The 14,447-nt window shown below is 41.8% G+C and overlaps 1 protein-coding gene and 1 pseudogene across 1 annotated transcript in view; one reads left to right on the top strand and one right to left on the bottom strand.

The window, feature by feature from the left end:
- LOC141105755 (FHF complex subunit HOOK interacting protein 2A-like) overlaps nucleotides 1-14,447 on the top strand; it is a 107,115-nt pseudogene that overhangs the window by 18,939 nt on the left and 73,729 nt on the right.
- The window catches only part of LOC141105750 (uncharacterized), a 94,901-nt gene that overhangs the window by 27,257 nt on the left and 53,197 nt on the right, over nucleotides 1-14,447 (bottom strand). The window lies entirely within an intron of this gene.

Here is a 14,447-nt window from a genome sequence, read left to right as displayed (position 1 = left end):
ACATCCAAACGGCATCACAGATGTCAATATACTATATTTATTTATTTATTTATATACGCTCACAATGCATGCGCAGCTGACAGAAAGTCACTTCCATTAGATAATCTGGCGGGTTCGCTATTCTGACAGAGCACCAGGGTGTCTGCAAGTTTCCTGTAGACATGAGAATGTTGCCCAATCCAACCACACAGAATCTGCCTGCCGGGGAAATCCTCTCACATCTCCTTTATACTTTCAATTCAGTCATCAAATCCCTTTGAGCAGCAGAAAAGTTTGCAGCATATCATTATTTTGCTATTTCAGATAGTTTTAGAAGAATATTTATTTGTAAAGTGTAAGTAAAGATTATACTGCTAGTTGAATGACTTATCAGCACAGATGCAGAAATCCTCTTTATTGTGACAGGAAGGTCTGCAATCATTATTATACGGTCTGTCAGATTGTTATCGGAGAACAAAAATTTCTTTGCGCTTAGAGAAAGAGAGGCTTGTGTTGCCTGGAACTGTTTGAATCAGTTTTAAAAAACACAGATTTCATTTCCTGAAAGTTAAGCAATAACAGTGGAGATTTCCTTTCATTGTACAGAGTAAGCAGAAAATAAAACAATGCAGAATCAAAGATAAGAATTCTCATATCGTACGTTGTATGTTTTTGTTTTGTGTAACGTGCCGCTTTTTTTTCTGCCAGTGTCCACCGGGCATGAAACAGCAAGTCCTAATGTTCTACACTAAGCTCCTCGGGAGGATTAAACAACCTTTGCTGCCGCATATTAATGTCCACCGACCAGTACAGGTACATCCAGCAACTCCAACACCTTGTGTTTATCAGTGTACTCGACACCACAGAGCCTGTCACATCAGTTTGCACCAGAGGAGCTTACACTCCAATGTCCACACCACAGTCAACACGCTATTATTATTATTATACATTTATATAGCTCTAACATATTCCACCATGCTGTGCAGAGAACGCTGAACCAGTTACATCAGTCTTTGAACCAGAGGAGCTTATACCCTACCACAATTGCACACTATTATTATTATTCTTTTATATATAGTTCTGACATATTCCATGGTGCTGTACAGAGAAGATTGCGCAACAGCAGTCTACACCAGAGGAGCTTGCACTCTAATGCCCTACCACAGGCAAACATTTTTATAATGATTATAATACATTTATATAGTTCTGACATTATTCCGCAGTGCTGTACAGAGAATCCTTAGCTATTTAGATTAGTCTCTGCACTAGAGGCGCTTACACTCAAATGTCCCACCACAGTTACACACTGTTATACATTTTTATAGCTCTAACATATTCTACGATGCTGCACAAAGAACGCTGATCTAGTTGCATAAGCCTTTGAACCAGAGGAACTTACACTCTAGTGCCCCTATACAGGCAATCCTTTTTATAATTCTTATAATACAATTATATAGCTCTGACATATTCTGCAGTGCTGTACAGAGAATCATGAGCCATTCACATCAGTCTTTGCACCAGAGGAGCTTACACTTTAATGTCCTATCACAGTCACACACTGTTATACATTTTTATAGCTCTGGCATATGCCACAGTTCTGTACAAAGAACACAGGGAGTCGCAACATCTCTACACCAGAGGAGCTTGCACTTACCCACCACAGTCATACACATATACATTTCGGTAGCTCAGACATATTCCACTATGGAGTACAGATAGCTTTTACCTGTTTGTTAGCATCTTAATTTTACTGTTATATCGGACCATTTAGACTTTGACATCAGGTGTATTTTCTCTCTGTAGAAGCTGATCCGTCTGTGCGGAGAGGTGTTGGCCAATCCAACAGAGAACGAAGAGATCCAGTTCTTGTGTATTGTGTGCGCCAAACTAAAACAAGACCCATATCTGGTCAACTTCTTCCTGGAGGTCAGTTCCAGTGTCACCTGTACCATTATTTCTAATATTTGTTGAACTATGAACTGTCTAAAGTGCACTAAATGGTTCATTAACAACGTTATGTCATTGTAGGGTGCATAAGGTCCATACAGTAATATCTCAGCAGAAACATGACGTGTTACATAACCCCCTATGCTTTTCTATTCCATTCTAACAGTCATGCGAGAGCTCTGGCCCTGTTTTTTTACCTTAGGGCAACATTGACTTATGGCATGTTCTCTTAGGTTCCACCATGTGTTTTTCTCTTCAGCTTTCTTTGCTTCTAAGGCCCAAGTAAGCCTGGGAGGAAGGAAGTTGCTGGAAGTACTGCCAAGCAGTGTCAAATTTTTCTATAGGCTGACAACTCATGGACATTATAGAAAACATCAGCATGACCAGATAGGATTGTAGTCCAAGGGGAGGGTGTGACAACATCACTGCAATTTCAGCCACGGCCTTGCAGCTTGTTGGACCTCTCCAGGATATGACATTTACTCAAACGTGACAGGATCAGGACATTTTTCCTGTATGCTATGCGCTGCGCTGTACATCTCAATGCATTAAGATAGCTGGAGTTCAGCCAGTGGACATGTAGCTGCTTCCGCTCTCCTTCACCATCAGTGTTTCTGACCTGGGAGAAGGGTTAATATTTGCCCAGAGATGGGATTTCAGTTCATCACATAAAACCAGCTTGTTTCAGGGGAAGGGTCTACCACGTCTTAAAGTAGAGCTATAGGCAATACTTTTTTCCCATTTTGGATAGAGTAAAGGAGGGTTATAACCACTGTCATTATGTTTTTTCTTTTTGTACCATCAGTGTCCCATTGGAAAGATTTCCCTTCGCTTCCTGTCCCATAGCCAAAACAGGGAGTAAGAGGAAATCCCTGGGAATTCCTTGGGGCCCCTCAGGTCACCATTGAAAGATTTCCCCAAAATGTGGGATTTTCTTTAACTTTCAGATTTAATGATAATGGTAAACGGGACAAATAGAGAGGATGAATCTCCCTAATGGACACATAGACAGCAATAAAAACCTAATAAGTGTTCTAATCCATCTCCACTCTATCCAAAGCTAATAAAATAATCTTGCTTTTAGTTATACTTTTGAATGTAGAAGTCAACAAGATAAAAAAAATGACAGTTCATGTACAGTTAATGATATTAATTAAAAATGGTGTCTTATCTGGTAAAAACTTCTAAATTTGTCTTCATTAAGTATATATAGTTTTTAAGTTTTGTTAGTTTAGTTATATAACATATAATTAGCTCACATAATATGATGCATGTAATCGTAAAGTTTATATAATTAATACCAATGGGTAAAAAGTGCAGATTACCAACTTTGAACAAATAATTGGTTTTTGAGAAAAATGTTTGGGGGGGGTTTAGCAGGGGTGAGGTGGGGGGCAGTAAGCAGAAGTTGGGGTGGGGTAATCAGAGGGGAGGCGAGACAAAGGAACTACCAAGTACGATGAACGTTTGTAGTAGGCGCTCCTAACATCTGTTTATTGTATTCTGAATGTTTTTCAGAATAAGGTGAAGCCCCTTCCAACAGTTGGATCTTCAAACAGCCTCGGAGGACTTGTTGGGGGTGGCATTGTGGAAGTACCTGCTAATGACACAGGGCAGTCTCCTCCACTCGACCCCAGTGTTGGAGCAGAGGCAGATGGGATTCAGAATGTACCAGCAGCCCCTGCCAGTGTTAGCTCTACAGATGACGTGGCTGAAAGCGGAGTATCAGCCAAACATGTACAGCAGGACTATAACCTGGTGAATTCCTTACTCAACCTGACCAAGAGCCCGGTGAGTGATAAAACCCACTGAGAGTATTTCCAGAGCCTCGGAGAACATGGTGTTTTATATGCTGTGCGCTCTCATCCCCCAGGACGGCCGGATTGCGGTGAAAGCCTGCGAGGGCCTCATGTTGTTGGTGAGCCTGCCGGAAGCGGCTGCCGCCCAGTGCCTTACACAGAACACCAGTTTATGTGAGCTGCTCACCAACCGGCTGACCTCCTTATACCGTGCTCTGCCTCAGTCTATCGACCCTCTGGATATTGAGACTGTGGAGGGGATTAACTGGGGGTAAAGATGTGCTTTTCTCTACTATTATTTTATTGTGGGCACAGAGGCAGATTGTTGTTTTTTTTTACTTTCCTCTATCTCCATTTTCCTCCTTTTCCCTATCTTTTTTTATGGGAACCTCCCTGTCAGGATCTGAAACCAGGGTTTCTACTGTGTCTTGCTGTGGCTCTTCCTACTAAGCCACCTGAAGATCTGGATAGTTCATTGCTTGATCTCTTGGTCAATCTTTATTGATACCCAGTTTCTTGCGGAGTCTTAAATTTCTAGCCCCTCCCCTGAAATTATTATATTATTATTATTATTATTATAAAGCATTTATATAGCGCCAATAATGTGCGCAGTGCTTTACAACATGAGGGCTGATAGAACAGTTAAAATACAAATTCAATACTGGAGGAAATAGCCCTGTTCGTTAGAGTTTACAATCTAAAATCCCTATGTAAGCCATGCCTCTATACTTTGGTAGATCATTCTGTCACGATGTGGGATCAGCCTCTGAGTCAAGTAGCTGAAGCAACAGACAAATTCTTGGTTATAAAGAGCCAGGTTCAATACACAAGTAGAGGTAGCTGTATGTGGGCAAGGCAGAAGCACATTCAGAGATCAAGCCAAAGTCATTAGCCAGAGATTAGCCGGATTTGACATGTAGAACGATGAAAAGTAATCAGTAAATCAGCAGCCAAAGTTCAGGAATTATATAGCCATAAATAAAAATGCAGTGTACCACTAGCAACAAAGAACAAGATACTCGCATAAGCACAGTAATTTGGCACATGAGACATGCAGAGGTATGACTTCATTAGTTCAGAGTTTAGCAAGACATTCGATATTGAAGACTGACCAAGAGATTAGGCACAACAATCTATGCAAGAGCTTCAGATGGCTGAATAGGAAGAGCCATTGCCTGGCACAGCAAAAACCCTGGCCTTGGATCTTGGCACTCCCTCTCTCCAATATTTTATATATATATATATATATATATATATATATATATTGATAAGAAACGTCTGGATCTAAGCTGCACACGCCGCAGAAAGAAAACTGCAACAATGTGTTCAACAAACTGATCTCTAATTGTATTGTAGCTCCAAATGATTCTCACTGATCACTTAATTGTTAGTGACCTTGTGAAAAGAATGTTCACACGGGTCCATCAGCTTCAAAAGATTTACACCACTTCACCTTGCAGTCTAGCTCTTTTTGCGATAAAATACAAAAGAAGAGAGAACAGTGCACCAGCATAGTGTTGAAACATCCAGATAAAAAAAAGTGTATAAAACCTTCTACATAGGGCATATAGGCAGACGGTTCTGACTCTTGATGCAGCCGCTCATGGTCATCAGTGCTAAGAACAGGCAGGGTAAGGATCCTGGGCCTGAGGCTTAAGTCACCTCTCATGAACTTTTGTTGGCTATTCTCATGGTGGAGGTTGTCAGAAGGCTCCACACTGCCCCTTTGTCTATCAGTGGCAACAGTCACTGGTGACATGTTTTGGTGACATTCCCCTTAAGCTCAGATTGTCCTATATACTTGGTTTTATACATGTGAGTGCAATGTGATTGGACAGTACAGGAGAAGTAGCAGGCTGATGAGCAGATTTCTCTCTCACTCTGATTTCTCCTATCAGCATGTTCTTTATTAGCACATGAGCACTGCAGCACAACAAACTGACTCCATGCTTACACTGATAATTGGGGTGGGGAAGGAAGTGGTGTGAGCTAATGGAGCCAGAAATTAGAATGTCGGTCCCATTGGAACACAGATTCACCTGTTGCAGGAAGCACTGTGGATATGTTTCCTGCTGGGTATGTCAGTTGTGGATGGTGCTGGTCTATGCTGGCTGCAGTGATCATCAGTTGATGGTTGGCTGTTTCTGCAACAGGTTTAAAGTATAACTAAAGGCAAAAAGTTTTTTAGTTTTGGATAAAATGGAGATAGATTAGAACACCTCTCGGTTCAGATTGCTGTCTGCGCACTCGTTAAAGTGGAGCTTCACCCAAGAAGGGACATTCTGCCTATTTGCACCCTGGTTTTGACAGGTACCCGCTCCTACTTCTGGCTCAGATCGCTGCGGCGGGCTGAGCAGGAATTTTGCTCCCCCCCCCCCACAGTCTTCTAGGACACATCACAGATCCCAGAAGACTACAGAGCCATTTACAAGGGGCAGCGTGACTCACGCATGCACAGTAGGAAACCGGCTATGAAGTAAGGAAACTTCGGACTTCCCTTACTTCAGATGGCTGCGCCTACACCAAAAGCCGATTAAACAATTGGCTCGGGTGAGAACATCGCTGGATCCCTGGACAGGCAAGTGTCCTTATGCTAAAAGTCAGCAGCTACAGTATTTGTAGCTGCTTACCTTTAATTTTTTTGAGGGAGGCTGGAGCTCCACTGTAAACAGATTCACCCCCTCTACTTGTCCTGTTTACTATTATCATTGAAAGTGAACGTAAAAGATCGGAGTGGGAGAAAAGCTGTTCAATTGGATATCTGCAGCGTACTCAAATCCATCAGCCAGAGTCAGGGCTAATGGTGTTGTCTCAGATTCTTTCCCAATATCAAATGGAACCAGACAGGGGTGCCCACTATCACCCTTGCTATTTGCTATATCACTAGAACCCTTCCTATGCCACGTGAGACTAAACCCAGATATCAAGGGGATTACACTACGGGACACCCAACATAAAGTGTCTGCATATGCAGATGATTTGATGTTCTCCATCACTAACCCAGCCATTTCCCTCCCAAACTTAATGAAAGAGTTCGAGATCTACGGACATCTTTCCAACCTAAGAATAAATTTTAACAAATCCGAAGCCATGGGAATAGGGATTCCACAAACCCAACTCGCACACTTTCAACATACCTTCCATTTCAAATGGACAGACAAAGCCCTGAAGTACCTAGGCACTTATATCCCTCCAAAACTCTCCCAGATTTTCAAACTCAACTTTCCACCCTTATTAAAAAATGTCCAAACGCTGCTCCACAGCTGGAAAAATGGCCTACACTCGTGGTTTGGACGCTGCAATATACTAAAAATGATGGTGCTGCCTAAATTCTTGTATCTACTACAAGCTTTACCTATTCACATACCCGCAAACTATTTCAGACAGGCACATTCACTATTTACAACCTTTTTATGGGCTGGGAAAAAGCCACGCCTCCCGAGAAAGACACTTTCACTACAAAAACAACACGGCGGTATGGCCATGCCAGAGATTAAAACATACTACCAAGCAGTACACCTGAGTAGACTAGTCGACTGGTGCAGGCACCAGGAAACAAAACTTTGGCCCCAAATAGAACAATCACAATCTGACATCCCACTGAATAGAGCCCCATGGAACGGCTCCACACTCCCTACACGAATACGATCTCACCCGTTAATTGGACCCACAACGAGCATCTGTACACGCCTAATATCACAAACATCTCTCTCTACTAAAAATTCATTATTGCGACCTATATTAGGCAACCCACAATTCACTCCAGGTATAATAGATCCTACATTCCGCACACTCAGAAACTCAGGGATGTACCAAGCTTCCCATTACAGCAATGGTGGAAGGTGGGCAACGCTGGCCGAACTATCAGACCCGAATGGTATACACCGACTGGACTTCCTGAGGGCAAGCCAGCTCGCACACTTCCTTAGCAGTTTGACCCCCCCAACTGTAACTGACCCTCCCCACACTACCTTTGAAGAAATTTGTATGGAAAGCGGTGTGTTACCGCACACGTTGTCTCTGACCTATAACATTATCATCACACCTCCTGAAGACTACCAACACCCCAGTTTTGACAAATGGGAAACGGACCTGAACTGCCACCTCACCCCACAAAAAAGAACACACATACTTCACTTCACCCATAAATCATCCATATGCACCAGATTCCAAGAAACCAATTACAAAATCTTTATGAGATGGTACAGAACACCGGCAATATTACAAAAAATTTTTCCCGAGACATCGAAACTATGCTGGAGATGTCAGCAGAGCACAGGCACACTAATACATATATTCTGGTCATGTCCACGTATAAGGCCTTTCTGGGGAAGGGTCCGGGAGATAATACAGAAATTCACTGATCGTAATGTCCCCGATGAACCGGCGTACTTCCTCCACCACGCCACCGATACACCTGCTCGGGTATACAAAAAATCAATTGTTCGACACCTACTAGATGCGGCTAAAATTTGCATCCCCCTCAAATGGAAATCCCCCGAGCCGCCCTCTATCGCCACCTGGCTTAAAAAGGTAGACGAAATTAGCACATTGGAAGATCTGATCCTCACAAGTCAGAACAGAGGTGAGACATACTCCAAAACTTGGCAGCTGTGGAACATATTTAAATACTCAGCAGGACAGGCCCTCCAGAGAGAAGAAACAGATATCTAGCCCATACCTGAAACTTATAGGCAGCTAAGTGATAGATTGGAAAGTAAATTTCACGGGACACTGTGAAGTCCCCTTGCTCGCAGACTCCTCCCTCCCCAACCCCCCCGCCCCCCCCCCCCTCCACTTTTCTCTTTTCTCTTCTTTCTTCTATACACTCTCTCTCCTATCTTAGCTCTACTGATCTATAGAAAATAAAAACAAGGAAGGGAACGGGGCACACAGAGGAACCATCAACAGACCCCACATTACTAACGCCATTGGACGAGCACACCATGACAATACCATGACCCGAAGACAATAAAGAGCAACCTTGTTCTACATCACTTTAAGAGATCTTACACAGTTATAACCTCTGAAATATGTCAATCTCACACGGCACCATAACACAAGAGGTTTCTAAAATAAGTGGGAGAAAATCTACAATATAAGACCTATGTCAATGCTCATACTGTATTGTTACAATGTTAAATACCGATGTATCGGTCCCTGTGGACCTGTTTTCTTTGATAAATAAAAAATTAAAAAAAAAAAAAAAAAAAAAGAAAGTGAACGTAAAAGAAAATCACAAATTTTGTGTCGTCTCCAAAAAAGTAATAGTGGGGGAGTCTTCCAATGGGGACACTAGTTTTGGTGACCTGGGGGTCCCCAGGGAATTCTCTTCCTCTGCAGGGATTTCCTTTCACTTCCATTTTGGCTATGGGACAGGAAGAGAAGCAAAATCTCTGCACCGATGGTGGAAAAAAATCTGATAGGGGTTATAACCCTATAACCTATTCTATTTAAAATGGAAAAAAAAAAAGTTTTGCCTATAGTTCTACTTTAAATATTGTGTACACTGACCATTCTCTTCTCTCCCCTCCCCAGCCTAGATTCATAATGTTAAGGAAGATGCTTCAGCCTTTCCAGGGAAGAGAGCGCTCATCTCCTTCTTGTCCTGGTTCGACTATTGTGACCAGCTCATTAAAGAAGCTCAGAGGGTGAGAGAAGACTTTATTCTATCGTATGCATTGGGAACCGTTCCCTATCTCCAGCCTTACTCAGCAAAGAAGCCCTCAGCAACCAGTCAGAGTTGGTCTTTTCACTGACTCTGATACAAACAATACAGTCACACACATAAATAAATACATTTATTGAGGTGCTGTGAACGGGAGTCATGTGTGCATCTTCTAATGCCGGCCATACACGGTTCGAATTTCGAAAGAACTTTCTTTCGAAAATCGTATCAAAAAATTTTCGTATGAATTTCGCACTATTAGTGGGCTGCAGCAATGGCCAATTTTCGTGCAGCAAGCAAATTTGAGGAATCGGACATGTTGGAAATTTTTTGAAAAACAAACGATTTTCTAATCAATGATGGGAGAATAGTGCAAGAAATGTAATAAGAAAAGAAAATTTACGGAGAGAAAAGAAGCTTCCCAGCCACGAAAATTCTTTTCTGTAGCAACATGAGGTGAAATTGAAGGCTTGGTCGGCCGAATTTCGAAAATCAATGGTGGCATCATCGGATCAAAAAAAAAAACGAACTTTCTGATTTTGAAAAGAAAATTCGTTCGAAATTCGACCATGTATGGCCTGCTTTAGATTTGCAGCTTTTTGTCAAGAATTTGTACACGACAGCCATGTATAGGCCGGCAGACTAGGAAAGCAGTAAGTGGGAGGAATAATGCTGACTTTTAGGAAATATTTTCAAACAAATCCAGGAAAACAAAGCCTAAACAGGAGGATGAGGTTTTATATGCTTGAGTTATCAAAACCTGAAAGTAAGGCTGTTACAGTTTGTTGTTGTGTTTTCAATATGCTTTAATACTACTTGTGATGTTAATATGTCACGTTTCAAGGAATTTCTCCTTTGTCTCCTTTAAGATGGCAGCTGCCACAATGGCCAAGTCTGTGCGGGAGAGATTCTTGGTTGGTGTGATGGAGCCTCAATTGATGCACACGTGAGTACTGACTTTTATTTTCAGTTAATTTTCTTTTGGCTCTCTATACAGTGATTAATCAAAGCCTGTTATCGCCATCCTTCTCCTCCAGGTCAGAGATTGGTATTCTTACAGCCACGTCGCTCCTGCACAGGATAGTGCGGCAGGTCACATCTGATGCCCTTCTGGAACAGATTGTCTATTTTCTGCTGGGTGAGGATCGAGATCCTGAGACACTGAGCGGGATCCAAAAAATTCCACTCCGCCATCGTCTGATAGAACACTGCAACCATATCTCTGATGAGGTGAGAGTGATCCTTCCTTTCCTGGGTGATCGGTTTCCATGTTAGATGCTGATGGTCTTGTATAGTAGATCAGTTTTATTATTATTATTATTTTTTTTTAAGGGGTCATTTTTTTTAACATTTTCTTAGTTATACAAAACAAGCAAATACATATGGTAAATGAAGATAATAAATCCTCAAGTCACAGTACATTGTGTTAAGTAACATTTTGTGAATCAATGTCCAGGACTTCTATTGTAACCAGAACATGTAGTGCACCTTCTAGCTCCAGCAAAGAAAAAAAAGGGGATGGAACATAAACTGGTGAAAAATCATAAGATATCGTATGCACATATTAGCAATCTGAATACTCAGTATGAAGGCAGTACTGCACAAGTATAAACTCCAGTGGATACGGAGCAAAAAGACCATTATAACACATGGTATGAAAGCCCGCTCATAATACAATTAGCTGTAAATGCACATTGAATATTTCACTCTATGGCAGTGGTTCTCATCTCCATCCCTCAGGACCCACTAACAGGCCAAGTTTGCAAGATATCTGAAATACATCACAGGTGATATAATTTGCTGCTCAGTGATTGCAGTATTCTAGTCTGCAGCTCCTCAAGGTAATACTTAAAATCTGGTCTGTTAGTGGGTCCTGAGGACCGGAGTTGAGAACCACTGCTCTATGGTAATGGACATTGTTGACATCCATACTGACCACATTTTTTTGAATTTATTCAGACAGCCTCTAGGAACGTCACTTTATATAGAGGCAAAGCCTTATTTATAAAAAATCTATCCAGAATTGGATGGTGGGAGGATCTACCTATTTTCCATTTCAAAGACAAAGCTTTTTTAGCATAAAAGAATAGAAAACAGAATAATATGTTCTGTAAACCATGCAGCTCCACCTAAAAGACAGTGGATTGGGGTACAAATATTGTCAAGAAATATTTCTTGGAAATAAAGGTAAATTTACCTTTTATGACTTATAATAATCATGCAAAGGTATCCTGGGAGTGCTGGTGACTTCTCAATCTTTATCTGTGGTTGCACACAGCACCATTTTTGTTGTATTATATTTTTTAGTAAATTTCACCCCAGTATCTCTCTTCCCTGCAGATCAGTATTATGACACTTCGACTGTTTGAGCACCTTCTACAGAAACCCAGTGAGCACATCCTCTATAACCTGGTCCTTCGGAATCTGGAAGAAAGAAACTATACAGAGTACAAACCGCCCTGTCCAGAAGATAAAGACATCGTGGAGAATGGGCAGATCGCTGGAGCTGTGTATGTCACTGTCAGATCATGGTATAGCTTCAGTGGTCCTCTGTGGGGTCTGAGGATAAAAGCTATACATTTTATTTTATTTTTCTGTTAAATGATCTTTATACTTAAATGCTGGTGCCCACATTAGTTAATGCTCACCTTGCCATCACACCCCTTTCACTTTGTATGCCTTAGAGAAACCCTATGTAAATTTCAAGTCACACTGGGGTTGATTTACCAAAAACTAAAGTGTGCAAAATCTGGTGCAGCTGTGCAGGGTAGCCAGTCAGCTTCTAACTTTAGCTTGTTCAATTAACTACTTAAGGACCGGAAGATTTTCCCCCCTTAATGACCAGGCCATTTTTTGTGATACGGTACTGCGTCGCTTTAACTGACAATTGCGGGGTCGTGCGACGACTTGCCCAAACAAAATTGATGTCCTTTTTTATTACCACCAATAGAGCTTTCTTTTGGTGGTATTTGATCACCTCTGCGGTTTTTATTTTTTGTGCTATAAGCAAAAAAAAATTGAAAACAAAACATTTTTTGCTATAATAAATATCCCCCCAAAAAATGTAAAAAAAAAAACAAATTTCTTCATCAGTTTAGGCTAATATGTATTCTTCCACTTATTTTTGATAGACAAAAATCACAATAAGCGTATATTGATTGGTTTGCACAAAAGTTATAGCGTCTACAAAATAGAGGATAGATTTATGGCATTTTTATTTTTACTAGTAATGGTGGCGATCAGTGATTTTTAGCGGGATTGCGGCGGACAGATCTGACACCTGACTTTTTTGGGAACCAGTGACATTACAGTAATCAGTGCTAAAAATGTGCGCTGTTATTGTACTAATGACACTGGCAGGGAAGGGGTTAACACTAGGGGCGATTAAGGGGTTAAATGTGTTCCCTCAGTGTGTTTACTAACTGTATGGGGGGCTGTGTGACTAGGAAAATACACAGATACGTCTTCCTGCATAGCAGAAAGACAGTATCTGTGTGATCTCCCCTGTCAGAACGGAGATTTGCCTTGTTTACACAGGCAAATCCCTGTTCTGTCACTGCGGGGCATGATCGCGGGTGGCCGATGGACATTGAGTCTGCCCTACCCGCTGATTGGCTGGCCAGCGCACGCCCACAAATTGCCATGTATGAGCTGGCGTACAATGACAGCGATTCACAGGAAGCAGGCACATTGCGGCAGTACAACTGCAGCAGCTGGTCCTTAAGAGGTGGTTAAGCTTTGACCAAAAAAAAAAAAAAAAAACCTGGAAGCTGATTGGTTCCTATGCAGAACTACACAAGATTTTGCGCACTCCAGTTTTAGTAAAGCAACCCCACTGTTCAGAGCATTCAAAGGGCAGCAAACTCTCTCTCTGCCCCATGTGACAGGGCTTGGGCCTGGCTATTGGTCACTGAGGCATCCAGTGCTGTGATGTGGTAGAGATAGGAAAGAGTTACATGTCCCCCATACCCAAAAACATAAAGTATTTCTCTTCTTTTGAAGTGGAATTTATTGTATCTTTCTTCATGGTTGCAGAGATTTGGAAGAAGACCCAATTTTTACCGACATGTCCCCTGAAAATACACTGTCCAAGGAGTGGCTGAGCTCCTCACCTCCTGTCACCCCCGACCACCAGAAGAATGATGGGAAGACAGAGGTACACAAGATTGTCAATAGGTGAGTCCTCCAACATCACCCAGATCACTCCCCCTGCCACACTAGAAGGAAATAATTGGCAAATAATGGCAATAAATGGCAAATAATGCCACTGCCACTAGTGGATTGGCCAGCCACCACACTCCCTCCTGTTCACCAGCTCTCCAACTTGCTGAGCTGTGTTTTAGGGCCCTTTCACACTGATCAGTTTTTCTTCCATTTTTGCATTACCAAAAGCGGAAGAAAAATGCATGACCATTAAATCCTATAGAACTCTTCACACCTGTTAGTTGTGGGTCATTTGCGCTTTTAAAAGTCCTGCATGCTGCATGTTTGGTGCAGTGAAGCAACACAAATAGAAATGAATGGAAAACACTGCGGTTGCTTTTTTGGCGTCATGTCCTTTTTTTCACAGGTGCAAAATGCATCGGTAACGTGCCAAAAATGTTTTTTTTTGCTATGGAGAAGTGTGAAAGCAGCTTTACACCACAATGCATAACCATGAGCTTTATGACTAAGCATTTTAGCACAAGAGGTATTAAGGTTAATTTTCCCATGTAATGTGCTGGTTTAAATAAAGTCTGGTGCTCTGCCCTGTTAGTGGACTCTATTTCTGTATGTGCATTGAAACAAGGACATTGTATGAGATCTGTTTCTGAAAGAAAAAAATTTCAGTGTAGGAGAAGGGAATGTTAGACAAGGAGGCCCATAGGGGAGCTCTTCTGGAAGGATACACACAGTATGTTTATGATTGAGCACTAGTACTGACTACTGTTTATAGCATCCTCTGCCTGAATATCAGTCTGCTTAGTACTTTTGAGTCCATTTAACAATCTGCCATTTCACCCAGCCCTGAAACGTGCTGGTATTTTGCCCTGCTTGTTGTAACCAGTTGAGCA

The sequence above is a fragment of the Aquarana catesbeiana genome, linkage group LG08, assembly GCF_042186555.1.
Source record: "Aquarana catesbeiana isolate 2022-GZ linkage group LG08, ASM4218655v1, whole genome shotgun sequence".
In the NCBI taxonomy this organism is placed as follows: Eukaryota; Metazoa; Chordata; class Amphibia; order Anura; family Ranidae; genus Aquarana; species Aquarana catesbeiana.
This window is presented reverse-complemented; position numbering and strand designations above follow the sequence as displayed.